The sequence below is a fragment of the Neoarius graeffei genome, chromosome 15 (genome assembly GCF_027579695.1).
Source record: "Neoarius graeffei isolate fNeoGra1 chromosome 15, fNeoGra1.pri, whole genome shotgun sequence".
NCBI classification, from domain to species: domain Eukaryota; kingdom Metazoa; phylum Chordata; class Actinopteri; order Siluriformes; family Ariidae; genus Neoarius; species Neoarius graeffei.
In genome coordinates this window covers 17,098,269-17,111,285 of record NC_083583.1, presented here as the reverse complement: position 1 = coordinate 17,111,285, position 13,017 = coordinate 17,098,269, and the positions used below count along the sequence as shown (strand labels likewise).

The 13,017-nt window shown below is 47.2% G+C and overlaps 1 long non-coding RNA gene across 1 annotated transcript; it reads right to left on the bottom strand.

The window, feature by feature from the left end:
* Positions 1-4,558: 4,558 nt before the first annotated feature.
* Positions 4,559-12,082, bottom strand: LOC132899211 (uncharacterized). The gene is made up of 3 exons (XR_009656666.1): positions 9,629-12,082; positions 7,770-9,067; positions 4,559-4,768 (listed from the first exon to the last, which is right to left on the bottom strand). It is a non-coding gene; the product is annotated as an uncharacterized LOC132899211 (long non-coding RNA).
* Between the last annotated feature and the right edge of the window lie 935 nt (positions 12,083-13,017).

Here is a 13,017-nt window from a genome sequence, read left to right as displayed (position 1 = left end):
GCAGTGGGGTGGTATGATGCAGCCCGATACAAAAAAAGGGTTACTGTTACCTCCCAGAAGTGGATTATTTTCCAATAACAGCGTGTTTTATTCCTCTTATACCATAGAGATTTGCTAATGAATGATGCATTTCATGTTGCAGAACATCCACGAAGAAACAAGTTCCTGCCATCACTTTACATTACAGCACTGATTAACAGTCATTCCATCACCAGACTCTGTTTTTTTCTCTCTCTTGATGTTAATATGACAAAAAAAATAGCTTGCGATGTTAACCAATAGACAAGAAAGCACAAAGATTTTCCTGTGGTGGAAACTTAATGTTACAACTTCAGCTCTGACTGCGACAATGCACCGACAATGGAGACTCATTTCATTAACGTAAAACGAACTTCTGACCAATTAGAACCGAGAATTAAACAGCGCTGTGGTCTAAATATTTGTATAGTTTTTTGAGTAATCATTAAGTTACACACAGAACCCTGGAAGGGATCTTCTGCTGCTCCTTCAAAATTTTATGTAATTTACAGTGGAGTATCAGAAAAAAGGTTACAAGTAGAACCCCAAACTTTTCAAAGAACACCTGAACGGTTGTTTTCTTTGGATGCAGGATTAGATAATGTTATAAAACGAAATGTTTCCTTTTTCCTATTTGAAATGCAACAGTTCATTCATCGCCTATGATTTATGACATATACCTAGGAAATATGAGCAATGATCATAAGCCGATATATAACAATTCAATAATCAAATCTTTTCAAATATCGCAGGTTTAACAGTGCTGTGTTGAATGGCATCATCACTCTTTTCAAGCTTTTTATACTAACCCTATTTTCAGAAAAGTTGGAACATTTTCCAAAATGCAATAAAAACAAAAATCTGTGATTTGTTAATTCATGTGAACTTTTATTTAACTGACAAAAGTACAACGAAAAGATTTTCAATAGTTTTATTGACCAACTTAATTGCATTTTGTAAATATAAACGAAGTTAAAATTTGATGCTGCAACACACAAAAGTTGTGACAGACTCATTATTACTATTGTATTACATCACCTTTCTTTTTAATAACACCTTTTAATCGTATGGGATCTGAGGATACTAATCGTTGCAGTCAGGCTTGTAGTACTCGAGTCCAACTCGTGCCCTAATTTTAAGGACTCGTGACTTGACTCGGACTCAAACTTGTGCATTAACTGCATTCAGACTCGTAAACTGGAAACAAAGACTCAGATTTTATTTTATTTTTTAATTTTTTGTAACATGCTATAATAATTTGGCAGAAGATATTTTTATATACATTCATTTTTATACTAATTTCATGCAAGAGAATGCACATTCACCTGTTCATACGTCATGTTCAGGAACAAGCTAACGTTAATGGCGCTAAAATGCCTGGAGAGAAGCCCCTAGGATTGTCTACTTTGCTTATACAGACTTCTCGTGCAGTGGGAAAAAATGCACTGTGTTCCATATGTAGAAGAACTATTGAGGAGACAATGGGAACAACCTTAAACTTCAATCGTCATTTGGCAAGACTCCACCCAGAGAAGTTAGTGGCATGCTGTGTTCATTGCTCTGTTGATAGCGTGGCTTGCTTGCTAACTGATGAGATAGCTAGTGTTAACCCTCTGTCATGTTATTTGCCCTGTTGATAGTGGGCGGGTCTTGCTGTGCAATGAACAAGCTTTTTATATGTAGCCTATTAACTAAAACGGGGCAGTCGAGCAGTAATGTTAGTCCAACACAGTAACAGGGATGGTTTCACATAAAGGCAGCAACAGCCACCGTCAAATGGTGCGGTTGGAGTCTTGTTCTCGGACTCAACTCAAAATTTTCTTTAATGACTTTGACTTGACTCAGACTTGAACACTGGGGACTTGAGACTGGACTCGGACTCAAGGTTTAGTGACTCGATGACAACACTGGTTGCAGTTTTGCAATTGGAACTGTTGTCAATTCTTGCTTGATACAAGAATTCACCTGCTCAGCAGTCTGTGGTCACAGTTGTCTGATTCTCCTCTTCATGATGCACCATACATTCTCAATAGGAGACAGATCTGGACAGCAGGCCAGTCAAACATACGCACTCTGTGTTTACAAAGCCACACTGCTGTAGCCTGTGCAGAATGAGGCCTGGCATTGTTCTGCTCAAATGGCAACATATGTCTCTCTAAAATCCCAATATACGTCTCTGTGTCAATGGTACCTTCACACGCATGCAACTCACCCATGTCATGGGCACTGATGCCCCCATACCATCACAGATGCTGGCTTTTACACCTTTCTCAGATAGCAAACTAGTCATGTTCACCTTTGGCACTGAAAACTCGACATCTGTTTTTCCCAAAAACAAGCTAAAATGTGGACTCATCTGACCACAGCACACGTTTCCACTGTTTTTTGGTCCATGTGAGATGAGTCCAGGCCCAAAGAAATCAGTGGGGTTTCGGAGTAGAATTGATGAATGGCTTCTTCCTTGCGTAATACAGTTTCAGGTTGCATTTCTGGATGCAGCAGTGGACTCTGTTAAGTGACAACGGTTTTCCAAAGTACTCCTGAGCCCATGTGGCTATATTTGTCACATTTGCATGATGATTTCTCAGGCAGTGCTGCCTGAGAGCTCAAAGGTAACGCACATTCAAACAGTGGTTTCCGACCTTGCCCTTTACACACTGAGAGGTCTCTAAATTCCCTGAATCTTTTCACAATATTATGTGCTGTAGATTTTGAAAGACCTAAAATCTTGCTTTGAGGAATGTTCTTTTTGAATTGACGAACACTTCTCTCATTAATTTTGGCCCAAAGGACTGAGCCATGACCCATCCTTGCTTGCAAAGTCTGAGCCTTTAGTACATGCTCCTTTTATACCCAACCAGTATACCAATCAACCTGATTATTGTGGAATCTTCCAAAATGGTGTTACTTGAATATCCTTGTAAGAATTCGAGCGGGTGGGTGGAGCACAGAAGTACGGCAGGCCAGAACTGAGTTCCAAAACTCTTTATTTTGCACTTTTCAGTGAATCATTTCCACTCTCCCAGTCACACACGCACGCGCACACACACCAGTCGTCTGGTTGGGGAGAGAGCTCCCTTCCTCTGCTCTCTCTCTCTCCTTCTATAGGGCGCGGTCACTAGGGAAGACACACAAACACAGGTTAACTGACATCAGGTGCAGTGATTCTGCCACTTACCTTCCCTGACTCCGCCCTCCGGTCACAGACTGACGCTTGACCACGCTTCCGCTGCCACATACCCCCACCGCCCGACTCAGGCCGGGCAGCCGTCCGGCCTGCAGCCGACTCCTCCCCCCCTTGACGGGAGAGGAAATCCACCATGACCATCTGCGCCCCCGGCCTGTGGACCACCTTGAAGTTAAAGGGCTGGAGTGCCAGATACCAACGGGTGATCCACGCGTTGGCATCCTTCATGCGGTGGAGCCACTGGAGGGGCGCGTGGTCCGAATAGAGGGTGAAAGGGCGTCCCAGCAGGTAGTAGCGGAGGGCAAGGACCGCCCACTTGATGGCCAGGCACTCCTTCTCTATCGTGCTGTAGCGGCCCTCATGCACCGACAGCTTCCTGCTGATATGGACCCTTTTCACGTGACATCACGACAAACGCGGCCGCCATTTTGGACATGTACTACCAGTAGTTTACCACAGCCAACATTGAGGAACGACAGCAAAGAAAGTTTTTACTTTCAGCAAGACTTCCATCATGACACTATATTGTTGTGTACCTGGATGTAGTAACCATCAACAAACAAGGCAAGGGTTATCGTTTTATCGGATCCCGGTAGATGCTGACCGACAGAGAAGATGGATAGCGGCATACCAATGCTTGTGTAGTGACCACTTTGTTGGAGGTAAGACGAATAAAATTAGCCAGAAAAGGCATTACATTGCTGTTAACATTCCATTCTAGTTTACTGTAATTATGATCTGGCAGCTATTTACACCGGATCCAGTGTAAATAGCTGCCGGAGCCAACGTCCGAGCTAGCGAGCTAGCGCTGGTTCCGGCCGGCTGCGAGCTAGCTCTGGCTCCGGAACCTCAGACGTTGGCTCCAGCAGCTATTTACACTGGATCCAGTGTAAATAGCTGCCAGATCATAATTACAGTAAACTATAACGTCCGAGCTAGCTTGCTAGCACTGGCTCGCGGCCGGCTAGCTCGTGGCCGGCCGCGAGCCAGCGCTGGCTCCGAGCCGCCGCGAGCCAGCGGCTGGCTTGCGGCGGCTCGGAGCCAGCGGCGGCTCGCGGCGGCTCGGAGCCAGCGGCGGCTCGGAGCCAGCGGCGGCTCGCGGCGGCTCGGAGCCAGCGCTAGCGAGCTAGCTCGGACGTTCTAGTTTACTGTAATTATGATCTGGCAGCTATTTACACCGGATCCAGTGTAAATAGCTGCCGGAGCCAACGTCCGAGGTTCCGGAGCCAGCGCTAGCTCACGCCCGGCCGGAGCCAGCGCTAGCTCGCTAGCTCGGACGTTGGCTCCAGCAGCTATTTACACTGGATCCGGTGTAAATAGCTGCCAGATCATAATTACAGTAAACTAGTAAATACAGTTTTCTGCATCTCGCTCCTTTTTCTTTTATGTTTGTCGCCTTCCTCGCATTCAAACCGATTCGAGCTGAAGTCCACTACATGTCCAAAATGGCGGTCGCTGTTACGAAGGTCACGTGACTGAAAAGGGTCTATACAGCACTGGGCGATCCTCCCCCTCGACCTCCTGGGACAGAACGGCCTCCATCCCCCTGTCCAACGCGTCCGTCTGCAACATAAAGGGGAGAGAAAAGTCAGGGGAGTGTAACAGTGGCACCCCCACACAGTGCAGCTTTTACCTCAGAGAAAGCCCGCTGGCATTGCTCCGTCCACTGGACCGGATCTGGTGCCCCCTTTTTAGTGAGATCAGTCAGTGGGCTGGTGACGTCCGAATAATTAGGTATGAACCTACGATAGTAGCCAGCCAGCCCCAGGAACTGTCTCACCCCCTTTTTGGTCTTGGGCCTCGGGCAGGCTGCAATCGCTGCTGTCTTATTAATTTGGGGACGTGCCTGCCCGTTGCCCAAGTGGAAGCCCAGATACCATACTTCCACCCACCCAATCGCACACTTCTTTGGGTTGGCTGTGAGACCCGCTCACCTCAGCGACCTAAGGACGGCCCTTAGGTGTTGTAGATGCCGTGGCCAGTCATTACTATAGATTATAATATCATCCAAGTACGCGGCCGCATAGGTGGCGTGGGGGCGGAGGACCCTATCCATAAGCCGCTGGAAGGTAGCGGGCGCCCCAAACAGCCCAAAAGGAAGTGTGACAAATTGGTGTAAGCCAAACGGTGTGGAAAAGGCCATTTTCTCTCAGGATAATGGAGTCAAGGGGATCTGCCAATATCCTTTTGTCAAATCCAGTGTCAAATAAAAACAAGCCGTGCCTAGTCGATCCAGCAACTCGTCAATACGAGGCATTGGGTACGCATCGAATTTAGACACCGCGTTGACTTTTCTATAGTCCACACAGAACTGGACCAACCCGTCGGCCTTGGGAACCAAGACCACCGGGCTGCTCCAGTCACTGTGGGACTCCTCGATGATGCCCATGTTGAGCATGGCCTCGAGTTCTTCCCGAACCACCTTTTCTTGTGTTCGGGCAGCCTATAAGGGCGGCTGCGCACGACCACCCCTGGGGGCATCTCAATGTGGTGTTCTATGAGGCGGGTGTGGCCGGGCAGGGGCGAGAACACGTTCGAAAATTCAGTCTGCAACTGGGCAACCTCCGTGAGTTGGGTCGGGGAGAGGTGGTCTCCACAGGGGACCGGAGAGGTAAGCGATGTCATTGTTCCTTTTTGAACCTCCGGTCCCAGCTCCACCTTCTCCGGAACCAATGACACCAACGCCACGGGGACCTCCTCATTCCAGAGTTTGAGCAGATTGAGGTGGTAAATCTGTAGTGTCCCACCCCTGTCCATTCGCCTCACCTCATAGTCGACGTCCCCGACTCACCGTGTGACCTCAAAGGGTCCTTGCCACTTGGCGATCAATTTGGAGCTCGATGTGGGCAACAGCCCGAGTACTTTATCTCCCGGTGCGAACTCCCTAAGGCGTGTGCCCCTGTCGTACAGGCGGATTTGCTGTTCTTGGGCCTGCCACAAATTCTCCTGGGTTAGGTGTGTGAGTGTGTGGAGTTTTGCGCGCAGGTCGATAAGGTATTGAATTTCGTTTTTGCTCTTTGAAGGTCCCTCCTCCCAATTTTCCCGCAGTACATCTAGGATGCCCCGCGGCTTACGCCCATATAATAATTCAAATGGGGAGAACCCCGTGGAGGCTTGTGGGACCTCTTGCACTGCGAATAACAGGGGTTCGAGCCATTTATCCCAATTGCGTGCATCCTCGCATACAAACCATTTAATTATGTTCTTGAGGGTGCGATTAAATCGTTCGACTAAACCGTCTGTTTGTGGGTGATAAACGCTGGTGCGGATCGGCTGAATTCCTAGTAACCCATACAGTTCGCACAGTGTGCGTGACATAAATGTAGTGCCTTGATCAGTCTGAATCTCTTTGGGGATTCCAACTCGGGAGATGACGTGGAAGAGTGCTTCCGCAACACTACCTGCTGAGATATTGCGAAGAGGCACTGCTTCCGGATATCGCGTTGCATAGTCCACCAGAACTAAAATAAAGCGATACCCTCGTGTTGACTGATCTAATGGCCCGACGAGATCCATCCCAATTCTTTCGAACGAGGTCTCGATTAATGGCAGAGGGCGCAAAGGCGCTTTTGGAATGGCTGCTGGATTTACCAACTGGCATTCGTGGCATGCCGTGCACCACCTACGGACATCGCCACGAATCCCTGGCCAATAGAACCGGGCCATTATTCAGGCTAGTGTCTTATCCTGCCCCAAGTGTCCAGCCATGGGATTAAAGTGAGCCGCCTGGAATACCAATTCCCGGCGGCTCTTTGGGATCAAAAGTTGTGTGATCGGCTCCTTAGTCTGAGTGTCCTGCGTCACTCGGTATAACCTATCCTTCATAATGGAAAAATAGGGGAAGGACGGGGTGGCGTTTGGCTGGAGCATTTGACCATCGATTACTCTCACTTGGTCAAACACATGCTGCAGAGTCTCGTCTCGCGACTGTTCTTTTTTTTTTTAAAGATTTTTTGGGGGCTTTTTTCACCTTTTATTATTGGATAGGACAGCATAGAGACAGGAAATGAGTGGTAGAGAGAGACGGGGAGGGATTGGGAAATGACCTCGGGCCGGAATCGAACCCGGGTCCCCGGATTTATGGTATGGCGCCTTATCCACCTGAGCCACGACGCCCCCAATCTCGCGACTGTTCTAACGGGAAATCCGCGAGGGATTCCCTGAGAGAGGGAGGAGGAGCCTGCTGCTCCTCACTCTGACGCGGTGATGACTCTGTGACAGCTGCTTCTGCCAAGGCCACACTGGGACCTCCCCCTGCTGAACTATGGCAGGCCCCACTCTTCACTAAAGGAGTCATTAATTCCCGAAATCCCGGCCAATCAGTCCCCAAAATTATCGAGTGGGTAAGGCGAGGATTACCCGCCGCCTTTACACTAAATTTCTCCCCTTGAAATAGAATGTGGACCGACACTAAAGGGTAGTTGTGAACATCCCCGTGCACACACAACACCTTCACCAATTGTGCTCTCCCCAATGCCTCGTCTTGCACCAGGCTTTGGTGGATGGAGGTCTGATTACAGCCGGAGTCCACCAAAGCCTGATACGTATCCCCTTGGATACTCACCGGTATGCGATACGCTCCGGCCCGATCGAGGGCGGTCCCTGGCGCGTCGGGGATCCAGACCACTGCGCCCACCTTCATTGCCAAGCACTGATGCTGGAGGTGCCCCGGCTCCCCGCAGCGCCAGCAAACCAGCCCGGGCTCTCTCTCTGCACCGGCGTTCTGGGGCTCACTCACCTGAGGGGGAGGAGAGACAGACACGGAAATGGGAAACAGGAGGGCACCATGGGTGCGGCAGGCCAGCTGGGGTGGAGCTGGCCCCCGCCTCTGCGGTGGGGGGACGGGGCGAGGACGAGAAACAGAAGGGGAGGGGGGGAGAGAGAGAGAGAGAGAGAGAGAGAGAGAGAAAGGAGAGGGGAGAAGAGGAGATATGCTGTCCTGCCATCGGAACAGCTGCCAAATGGTCCTCTGCCAGCTCGATGCCGGCGCAATGGCACTGGACCCACTCCGCGGTCCCTTCGGGAAGTCAGGCGATGAACTGCTCCAGTAGCACCAGATCGATGATTTCCTCGGTGTCGCGGTTGTCAGCCCTCAGCCACTGCCGGCAGGCATCCCGGAGTTGCTGGCCAAACGTGAACGGCCGGCCGACCTCCTCTAGGCGCAGAGCGCGGAAGTGCTGTCTTTGTTGTTCCGGGGTGCACCCCACATGCTGGAGGACGGCCCAGCGGAGGTCTGCGTAGACCAGCCGGCTGTCGGCAGGGAGCTGTAGCACCGGTCAGCTGCGCTTCGCCCGTTAGCAGGGGGAGGAGGCGCACCGCGCACTGTTCCACCGGCCAGCCCCAGGCCTCTGCTGCTTGCTCAAAGAGTGCGACGAAGGCCTCCAGGTTGTTGTGCGGGTCCATCTTCATTAGGGTGAGGTGGGGAGGGCCCACAGTGGTGGAGGTGGTGGACCCCGCTGCCGCGAGGAGGTGCTGGAACACCTGACAATCTTCCTGCTGCGCCAGCACCAGGGCCTCGAACCTTTGCTCCTGCTCCTTCCGGAGGGTGACTAGCGCCTGGTGCTGGTTCTGTTGGGCCGTGGCGAGGGCATGGATCAGGTCCACGAAGGGGAGGACTCCATGGGGCTGTTCTCCTCTGTGCTGCGATCTCCCAGGTTTCAGCACCACTGTAAGAATTTGAGCGGGTGGGTGGAGCACAGAAGTACGGCAGACCAGAACTGAGTTCCAAAACTCTTTATTTTGTACTTTTCAGTGAATCGTTTCCACTCTCCCAGTCACACACACATGCACGCACACCAGTCGTCTGGTTGGGGAGAGAGCTCCCTTCCTCTGCTCTCTCTCTCCTTTTATAGGGCGCGGTCACTGGGAAAGACACACAAACACAGGTTAACTGACATCAGGTGCAGTGATTCTGCCACTTACCTTCCCTGACTCCGCCCTCCGGTCACAGACCGACGCTTGACCACACCCCCGCTGCCACAATCCTATAAACTTTTCAGTCTTATTTTGTCTCTGTCCCAACTTTAAGTGTGCTACAGGCATCAAACTCTAACTTTGTTTATATTTATAAAATACAATTAAGTTGGTCAGTAAAACTATTGAAAATCTTTTCTTTGTACTTTTGTCAGTTAAAGAAAGGTTCACGTGAATTAACAAATCACAGATTTTTGTTTTTATTGCATTTTGGAAAATATCCCAATTTTTCAGGAAATGGGGTTAGTATTTTTTAATAAAAGTTAATTAAATCCATATTGGACATGTAATACAGAGCTATAGAGGTCCAAATACATATAAAACATTGTGATATATTCTTAGTCAATCCAATGTGAAAATCTTTTTGATAAATATCCATAAATAAATAAGTACAGAAGTTAATAAGTCCCACACATGTACATGAGAGAAGAGCTCAGATATTCATCTCACCATGGTGCAGTCAGTCATACAGACTTTGTTTAGATCATGTCCTCAATTTACCGAGAAAAAAAAATTCAAAGTAGAACAACTCTGACTATTTCACACCCTCACCTTACTGACTAAGGTCTGTGATAATGCTGGGTCTTTGGCACTTGGCAGCCTTGTGTTTGCGGTTTTTGGAGGAGGGAGCAACATTTCTTCCCACACTCTAGCAAAGGCGTAGCGAAAGGCTAGCCCGAACGTGTGACTTCCACAGCACGAGCACGAGCGACTATGCAGCTTCCACCCTGGCGCCTGTAAAGTTAACTTTAACCTGTGCCGTCACAACAAAGCATCCATCTTCAGTGATGTGGTTTACCTGCGCTGAAAGGCCAGAGTCACAAAAAAAAAAAACATGCTCATCATCTCATATGATCTCTAAGCAGCTCTGCTCTGATCCATCTGAGACTTATTCCGGAGAGCAAACAATAGATGAAGGATGATTAGTGGTTTCCATGGACTTGGATTGAAACGTCAAATTTGTTAGAGAAATTTATGGAGCAGGATTTCCTAACGTTTCTGTGCCAGCGCCAAATTTGTGGCATAGTGAGTAACATAATAAATAAAGAGTTTAATCTCACACTGTGCACTTCCTAGTGATACAATGCGATAGCTTGAATGATATCATAGAGTATTGTGTAATGGTTGTTTATAGGTCATACAGGATTTTGAAAATATATTACATGTTGTAAAGAGTAAGTGGGTTGACCTGTAACAGGTCGTGCTGTCACAGGAAAAAAATCCACCGAGAATTAATTTTTGTAATTTAACATGTGACTTTCAACAGCCTACAAGATTTATTTTTACTTTTTTTTTTAGTTTAGACTTATTTAATCTACATGTTGACCTGGTTTTGCTTCTGTTAACAGTTTCCTACGTTAGCCACAATGCTGTACAGAAAGTCTAGACGGTCTCCTCAGCCACAAATTCAGCATGTGACATCATGTCAACATGGCCACTCACAGTATCAACAGTAAATAAAATATTATTTTACCACTTTAAATGAGTTTATAGAAGTTCTGATCAATCAACAAAGATACATTAGTCACTTAAATCTACAACACTGACATCCAGATTTGAGAAAGTCTCATGATCACTATGTAGTTGGTGAGACTGTTACTAACAAAATACACACTTTCACGAAGGCGTTTATCAAAAATGGCATAATTATAAGTTCAGACTTCACACTTCTGAGTTAAATCGAATGCAGCATTAAGTTCTACCAAAAGAGAGCAATGCAGCGGCTCTTTAGTCTTTTAATCTGTTTTAATCTTGTTTACACTTTGCTCAAATATATCAGCATCCACAGCTTCAACTTTCATGGTAATACCACAATCAATACCATTGGTCCAGTCATAGATCGATAACTAGCCAAGCCAAGATGCTCCAGTAACTCAGCACAACTGTCATTTAAAGCGATTAACCAGGAAATTTTGAATTTACGGGGTTATGAAATGTCATCATTATACATTAATACAAGATGTTCTAGACAAAAAAATTAACCCGACTTTAGCTTAAAAAACATGTTAAAGTTGTAACATCAGTCCGTTGGGCCATTTCCCCGGGTGCGGCCATACTGGATTAGCCAGATACATGGATGTATTAGGAGACGCAAACGAGGGTGGCGCTGTGTGACGTAGGATTCCACGTCATCTTCGTTCTGTCCTAGATCCAAGATGTTTGGCCGAGTGGTTTCATCAAGTAAAGCAAGAAAACTTTACTCCTGGAAAAAGCAGCAAATTGTGCAGTGAGCATTTTACAGAAGATTGTGGATTTGTGCAGGACTTGGATGAAAAAAAATCACCGGGAAGAAGCGAGACACGAGGCAGAAACGTCGACTGAAGCCAGACGCGATCCCGACTTTGTTTCACTACAAAACACTGGCAGCACAACAGCACACCGTGTCACGCATCGAACGGATGGAAGATAAGCAGGTAAATATATTTTTTAAATAAACAGGCAATAAAATAGCCACTACTTTGTTTTGATTCCTTTTCTAATACTGCATTGTCATAATTTTTGTGGAGAAATGCAAACAAATTGACCGAGAAGTCACGCTAGAGCATAATATTATACTACAGTCTAGTATAGCATGCACTTGTATATTGTGCAGTTTAATGCTAACTGCTGTCACAGTTAGTTTTGCCGGAGTCCCTGCTTGCAATCAGCGCAAAATGTATACTGTTCCTACAGTATACATTTGTAAGTGCCCTACGTCTGGTTGGAGTCTCATCACATCGCTCCTGTGGAGGACGGCCCCATGTGGACAGTTGAAAGTCACACCTGGAAGACGCTCTGGACACTTACAGTAATGCTTTTATAGCTGAGGACTACAGTTGACTTGCTAACTTTAGGACTGCAGATGTCATGAACAGTTTTGCACTCAAGTTTCCATCAATGAAGAGTTTATAACATCAACAAAACTGACTTCATGTTAAAACTGTTATAGTCATGTTGTCTGTTATCACCCAAATGAGGATGGGTTCCCTTTTGAGTCTGGTTCCTCTGGAGGTTTCTCCTCATGTTGTCTGAGGGAGTTTTTCCTTGCCACCATCGCCACAGGCTTGCTCATTGGGGATAGATTAGGGATAAAATTAGCTCATGTTTAAAGTCATTCAAATTCTGTAAAGTTGCTTTGCGACAATGTCTATTGTTAAAAGTGCTATAAAATTAAACTTGACTTGAACTCTGCTGTGCTCGCGGAAAAATGGCATTACGCACGATGGAATTATGGCGGCCTCCCTGACAAAAAACAGTCTTGTATATTTTCATCACTTTAGTGGTTATATCATTAAGAACAAATTCAACATGCAGCTTTTTTTTTTATAAAAGGCAGACATAAAGACTGACTTTAACTCGGTTTGTTTATCCATCCATTACCCGTAACCGCTTATCCTGTGCAAGGTCATGGGCAAGCTGGAGCCTATCCCAGCTGACTATGGGCGAGAGGCGGGGTACACCCTGGACAAGTCAACAGATCACCACAGGGCTGACACATAGAGACAAACAACCATTCACACTCACATTCACACCTACGGTCAATTTAGAGCCACTAATTAACCTAACCTGCATGTCTTTGGACTGTGGGGGAAACTGGAGCACCCGGAGGAAACCCACGCGGACACGGGGAGAACATGCAAACTCCACACAGAAAGGCCCTTGCCAGCCACGGGGCTCGAACCCAGAACCTTCTTGCTGTGAGGCAACAGTGCTAACCACTACATCACCATGCCACCCTCTATTTGTTTATTTTGGGAGGTATTTTCTTTAACTGCATTGCATTCTGGAACTTTCAGCCCAACGTTTGCACAACCATCTCCAGCACTTCTACATTGGATTTCTGATTAATTTGACATCGC